The sequence below is a fragment of the Prinia subflava genome, chromosome 1 (assembly GCF_021018805.1).
Source record: "Prinia subflava isolate CZ2003 ecotype Zambia chromosome 1, Cam_Psub_1.2, whole genome shotgun sequence".
In the NCBI taxonomy this organism is placed as follows: domain Eukaryota; kingdom Metazoa; phylum Chordata; class Aves; order Passeriformes; family Cisticolidae; genus Prinia; species Prinia subflava.
The window spans coordinates 90,640,118-90,645,867 of NC_086247.1; the positions used below are offsets into that span (position 1 = coordinate 90,640,118).

Genomic DNA, 5,750 nt, shown 5'->3' on the forward strand with positions numbered 1-5,750 from the left:
GAAAATTATGCACTTTCAAATTCTCTCCTGGGGACTGAGGGCTCATATCTCTCTCTCTCACACTGATACTGTAATTTCACACTATTTTTTTTGCCAGCAGTTGAGCCTTTCCTCGTTATAAATGACAGGCATGTTTCATTTTCATTAGGGCTTTTATACTTTGAGAGGGCTGATGAGCAGGGGAAGGCAAGTGGCTGGATGGAAGCACTGCCACCTGAAGGGAAGCAGTCACAGGAGGTGGGGGGCTCTCCTGTGTCCCAAAGAGTGCCACTTTTCTACTCTGCACTACTGCTCTCCCTCAGGTGATGCAGTGTTTTTCTGCCACTGAAGCTTCCAGTGAGGCCACAGCCTTTACAATAGTTATTGCAAAGCAGTAAGGACACACAGAGGGAAAACCTGCTCAAACAAACAAATAAATAGTGCACTGTGGTATTTGTTGGATGGAAACCAAGCTAACCTGCATAGGGCTCAGGCTCTCCAATGGCTTACAATTTGCAGCAGCAAGGAGCTAGTACATTGTATCTGTGTAATGTCATGTCCCAGCTGTGGTTAGTTGCCACCTAAATATCAAAATTTTCAGGGCTGATCATCATCAAAGAAAAGCTCACCCATTATTAGTCTTGTCTTTCACCAGAAGAGCAAGACTTGGAACCCTTTGTGGGAGAGAGGACAGGAATGTTGGTCGCTGCATTTTGTAACTTGATTTAACATGGCTGAACATTTAATGTGTTGAAGAACAGTTTGACAGCTACATGGAGGGTACTTCTTTCCATGCCTGTTGATGGGGTGAGCTCTCAGGCACTTGTGTCATCCCTACTGGGTTGTACAATCTGGATCTGATACCTGGGCAGTGCCCTGGGACTTGAACTTTTGTCTGTTAATTGCTTATGGAACCCGCCACACATAGGAAGAAAACAGAATTAAAAGTTTGTCTGTAAAGATAATATTTTCTTTTTATTAAAAACCACCCCAGACCTATAAGGTTGTTACGTAGCAAAAGTCAGCAAACACAGCTCAGGTGTTGAATACCTAATGGATACTTCCCTCTGGATGTCTTACCAAGAAGAGCATCACAAGTACTAAATGGATTCTCTGAGCACAACAAAAACTGGTAGCTGTAAGTAATGTCCTATAAACTCTGTGTTTCTGAAATGCAGCCCACACTGTGGCAATGCACTCAAACTTCCTCTATATGAAATCTTCATGTACTCTCCCAATTCTTTTCTTTCTTCATTCCCACCTTCCTGCCCCTTGGCATTCATTCACACTGACATTATTAGAGTTGTCTCTGAAGCTGGCCTGAGGAGTTCTACATATTATTTACATCACAACAGAGCCTGGGGGCATCAGACAGGACTGGGGGTCTGTTGTGCCAGCTGCTATTCAGCCTTTAAGTACCAAGGTAGTTCCTGGCCTAAAGAGATTTCTATCTTGAATTTTAACAGAGAGATCATAGAGAGGTCATTTTTCCCCTGATGCTTCAGACTCTAGATTCAAGTTGCTGTGAGTAGCAGTCTTTAGGAAAACCTTCTCTCCTCTGGTAGGAGTAACAGCACAAAGCTGCCAGGTTGAGATACCCTGAGATCATCCCTAGCTGGTGGTGCAGAAACCACAGCATTCAACCAGTGGCACGTAGCACACACCAGACAGAAATGAAGTGAACACAGAGAGTTCACAAATTTATTGCGAGTCCAGCCTAATGCTCATACTTGGAGCATATGTGCATTTCCACCTCAAAACAAGAGAAAACAATTCCTGCAAGTCCCTCAGAATAAAACAGATCTTAAAAACCTTTTCACTGGAATCAAAAACCTCCAAAACCAAACTCAAAAACCTTTAAACTATTTAAGGCCACCTTCAAAAGTCAGTCTGTAAGTATACAAAACATTGGAGACCATCATATGCTAATCTGAGTTTAACAAAACACATAGCATTACCAAATGTAATTATACAGTCCAGCTATTAGTAGCTTTACCTCTGGCTGTTCTTCATCCTGCTTTCAAGCTACATCCTTTCCTTTCATCTCATTCTATACCACATGAAACAGGTGAGCTGTTCTCTTTATATAGCTCAGGGCTCCAGTCACATGGCTCTGAAAGCTTGGTATCTTCATTTAATCGGTTAAAATAATCAAAATAATCAGAGATCTTTCATGAACTTCATGCCAAATTTTAATTCTGTTAAGCATTCAAAGCTTAACAAGTTAAAAAATCAAGAAAAATTAATTAATTTTTCCTAGGAATATCTACTTTGAAAAGCTGCCCTGGAGGGTACATTTGTAGTTTAGAATATCTTTCGCAAATCACCCATATATCACTGCTAGCAAGTTGCACAAAAAGACATCTCCAATGCTTTTTATTGTCAAGGCAACACTGTGGTTTCTGCATCCCATTTGTTCACGCACAGATAGTAACAGCATTCACTTTTTATCTGATCCATTTGAATTTTTATCTTGACTTAAACCACTACTGATTTCTCACAGAAGAGTACAAATTGTTTAGGGTTATCTTCACCAGTAACAACAACTGACAGCAAAGAGATGGTGATACTAGCCCTAAAATGTCTGTATTTGTTACCTTGGATTAGATGACAGTGCCAAAGACTTAAACTGGGTAGAGCATTAATTTTCACTTTTGGGGTCCTCGAATGTGTGGGTGAGAACTAGTGAATTATTTTGAAGGAGTCTGTGAAAGGTAACTCAGATAAGGCAGACTCATGACAATGGGCTTAAATTGGCTTGAAAGTGCCCCTTGAAAATGCTGTAGGGATTGCAAACTGGAAAAGATTAGGTCTCTAGGGGTATGCTATCTGCTTGGATTTAGGAGCTTGGGTCCTTGTTATATGTTGTGCCGCTCTTTCTCCAGTGCAAGGTTAACACCACATTCTCACATAGGGGTCCTCTTCCTATCTAGGCCATCTGACCCCAGAGTGTGCAGATATTGCCCCTTCAGGCATACAGCAGTTCTCTTTTCTCTCTACCATATGCTTTTCTTAACAGCATCAGCTGATGTGTTGCTGCTGGGTGACTGTCATGACACATCACAGATCCCAGGATTAGGCCTCTGAGAGACTGCAACAGTACCTTGTAGATAAGTCAAATATTTCCTGACCTTCCTGTATTCCCAGGAACAAAACCAGGACGACATCTTATTGAGTTTGTTTCAAGGTATGTGTTGGTTTTAGCAGTGAAGGAACATTAAGGTGTCTGTTAGGATGAAAATAAATAAAATATGTGAGCAAGTTTGGCTGTTAAGACAAAGAGCTGTATTTTCCAAACGAGGTGTACGGTGGGAATTTTGCTGTGAGTCCATCTGCTCTATGGAGTCACCCTCCTGACATGGACATCACTGTTGTGTCTGTTTGCTAAAGACCTCTGAAGAGCGCAGCTGGTCCAACCTCTTGCTCCAGACAGGGTAGACTTTAAAATTAGGTCACTTTACTCAAGGCTGTGTCAGTCAAGCTTTGGAAATTCCACCCTTTGGACAAACTTTGCAATGGTGAAAATTTTACTTTCATGGTATTTTTCTCCCCTTATATCTCAACAAGATTTCTCCAGTGGCAGCTTGTGCCTGTCACCTCTCCCCGTGCACCTCCAAGCAGAGCCTGGCCCTGCCTTGCCCAGACTCTCCCATTTGGGACTTGCACACTGCAGGATGATCCCCCTTCCTCTGTCCCTTGCGCAGGCTGAACGGGCCCAGCTCCCTCTGCCTTCTCTCCTCCTGTGCTCCAGCCCCCTCACCATGTTCGTGCCCCTCCGCTGGACTCACTCCACGGTGTCCATGCCTGCCTTATACCAAGAAGCCAACGTGGGCCGCAGCGTTCCCAATTCAAGCTCATAAGCACTAAATAGGAATAATCACTTCCCCCAACCTGCTGTCTACTTGCTTTCTGCAACAGCCCCGTGTTTGGGGTTGAGTCACAAGGAGGAGGTGGAAGTAAGCATGGGTTAAGGATGGATATGCTGTAGGGCACTGAGGTAACACTGCTGCACACACCCCCATCACAAGTAGGATGGCATGGTTTCGGCAAACAGGGTGTCTGCTTACAGCTTTGTGCCCCACCCTGCTGCTCAGACAGACAAATGCTGGTGAATCACTCTAATTCACAAAGAGTGTAGTTTGCTTTCAAGTGCCACAGCTGTGAGCTGCAGCACTCAGATGATTCACAAAGGGTTCAGCCTTCCAGGCCCAGGGGCTGGGGAGGCCACTGGTTGCAATGCCAGACATTGCAATCTCATCTGTGTTCAAGGGGTCTTACATGCACTGAGGGAGTTGGTGGGATTTGAATTGAAACCACAGTGGTTATTCCTTTCTGTCCTTCTTTTCTGCTCCTCTGCATTCACTGTGGAAGCTGCTGGGGAGGTGTTAACTGTTTCATTTCCTATTTTGTTATTGGATTTGGCTTTAGTACTGTTGTGGAGAATTGTGTGGAGGGTGGATCTCCCTCTATTCCTGGTTCAACTTAGGAAATGTAGCAAGGTAACCAAAGAATGGGCAAATTTCTTTGTCAAGCCATAGACAGATTCCATATGGGTCATGAGAAGAACTCCAACCTTAATGCTACCACCACCAACAGTCTTACAAGAGCAGTGAACTATTTGGCAAAGAAAACCGGCAGTTTTGTAACCAAAATCCAGTTTTGCAGGAGAGTTAGCTTTGTGCCTTTTTTGGGATACTGTTTAGCTGCTGTGAAAAGCAATACATATGGAGGTCCATGAGAGCCTAAGGCTATTGTTGATGCAGCCTTGACTCATTCTTGGCACCCCTCTACCTTCCTTTGATAGCTGAGCTGGTAGAGCGGAGGACTGTAGGCTGTCTCGGCAAAGAAATCCTTAGGTCGCTGGTTCAACTCCGGCTCAAAGGAAAGATTTTTGAGGTTTGTTTTCAGTTTTGTCTTTCACGTTTTTTCAGGAGTTTACAGCTTTGCAGGACATGCCCTTCCAACCACCCTATACCCTGTGAGGAATCCAATCTCTTCTCCTTGTCTGATTCAGATGGTTGTTACAGCTGCGGTGCAGTGACCATTGTCACCTCTCCATGAACCATTCACTCAGGAGTTGGATTCAGTCATCCTTGTGGGTCCCTTCCTACTCAGAATATCAGTAAAATATGTGAAATCTAGCTAATCAGTTGATGAGCATCATAAAAGCTTCTGTTCCCACAGGGGCTCAAAATCTTCTACAGACCCCTGAGAGCTGGAGCAGACACAAGGTGCAGAGCTTGCAAAACCTCTTTTACCTGAGTTGGTGTGGAAAATAGGAACAGGTCCAATTATTTGAGCATCCTTGTTACTGGTTTCACCCCTTTTCCTATCTCATTCTTTCATCTTGAAGTTCTGAGGCTTTAAGTGGGGCAGTGGGGAGCTAAGAGACCTGGGGAAGAAAAATATTTTTGTGAAGACTGGAAGGGAGCACTAAGATCATTCAGGTCCTGATACCTGTCTGAGACAGCGACTACACACGACAATAATCATTGGCCTCCTGAAAGGGTTGTGAATACCACTGGGCACACTGTCCTGAGGTATATAATTTCCAAGAACTGTCTATTTCAATGGAGAATTGTAAAGGTTGGGGCTGGTACAAAGGAAATGGATAAGAAAGAGCCCTAACAAAGGACACCAGAGGCCAGGTTAAGAAGGTGTTTTAAGGACTCATTCATACAGAAACTTTCAGAGAATAGAAAACAGGGCATTGCGACCTGTTAAAATTTTGTTTCACGCAGGAAACTGACTCACTTTCACAAGGCACAATG

At 43.8% G+C, this 5,750-nt stretch overlaps 1 non-coding gene across 1 annotated transcript; it reads left to right on the plus strand.

Moving 5' to 3' along the window:
- Window positions 1-4,773: 4,773 nt before the first annotated feature.
- On the plus strand, window positions 4,774-4,863 carry TRNAY-GUA (transfer RNA tyrosine (anticodon GUA)). Its single transcript is given in 2 exon segments — window positions 4,774-4,810; window positions 4,828-4,863. It is a non-coding gene; the product is annotated as a tRNA-Tyr (tRNA).
- The last annotated feature ends 887 nt before the right edge of the window (window positions 4,864-5,750 follow it).